This window comes from Scophthalmus maximus, chromosome 19 (assembly GCF_022379125.1).
Source record: "Scophthalmus maximus strain ysfricsl-2021 chromosome 19, ASM2237912v1, whole genome shotgun sequence".
NCBI classification, from domain to species: domain Eukaryota; kingdom Metazoa; phylum Chordata; class Actinopteri; order Pleuronectiformes; family Scophthalmidae; genus Scophthalmus; species Scophthalmus maximus.
In genome coordinates, this window is record NC_061533.1 from 18,038,752 (window position 1) to 18,039,535 (window position 784).

The following is a 784-nucleotide window of genomic DNA, read 5'->3' on the forward strand; positions in this document are numbered from 1 at the left end:
GACCTTTCTCTCATTTAGAATTCTTCAAAGGACAGCATTGTCATGATGACTTTGTAAAAAGGGGCGACAGACTTCTCCAAAGTTGCACTTGACATAAAGAATTTGCTCAGACATGCTGAACTTTGGCTGCACGGTGATGTGGTGGTTAGCACTTTCGCCTCACAGCAAGAAGGTTCTGGGTTTGAATCCCGGTTCAAACCAACCAGGGCACATTCTGTGTGGAGTTTGCATGTTCTCCCCGTGTATGCGTGGGTTTTTCTCCGGGTTCTCTGGCTTGGGAAGAATGGGGTTAGGTTCATTGAAGACCCTAAATTGACCGTAGGACTGAATGTAAGAGTGAATGGTTATCCGTCTCTGTATGTGGCCCTGCGATAGGCTGGCGACCTGTCCAGGGTGAACCCCGCCTCTCGCCCCAATGTAAGCTGGGATTGCCTCCAGCCCCCCCGCGACCCTTAAATGGATAAAGCGGTAGACGATGGATGGATGCTGAACTTTTTGCGGAGGGGCTGTACATTTGAGAACTTAAATGTCCGTAAATGTTGCTTCGGGCATTTTGGGGAACTCTCACTGCCAGTACTAGTGCATCAATTGATCAGTCATTCCGTTGAAATACATGCAAATGCCTGTCTCTGACTGATCGCTCAAGAGATTAAAAAAAAAAAAAGGAAAATGAAATTATTTAACTAATGTGTGGATGTTTGAAGTTATAGGAGCTGCTCTGTGGTGAAACGGCCTCTGTTATCTTGTCCCTCTGTGATGGGCTGGGATGTGACAAGCTGCCAGC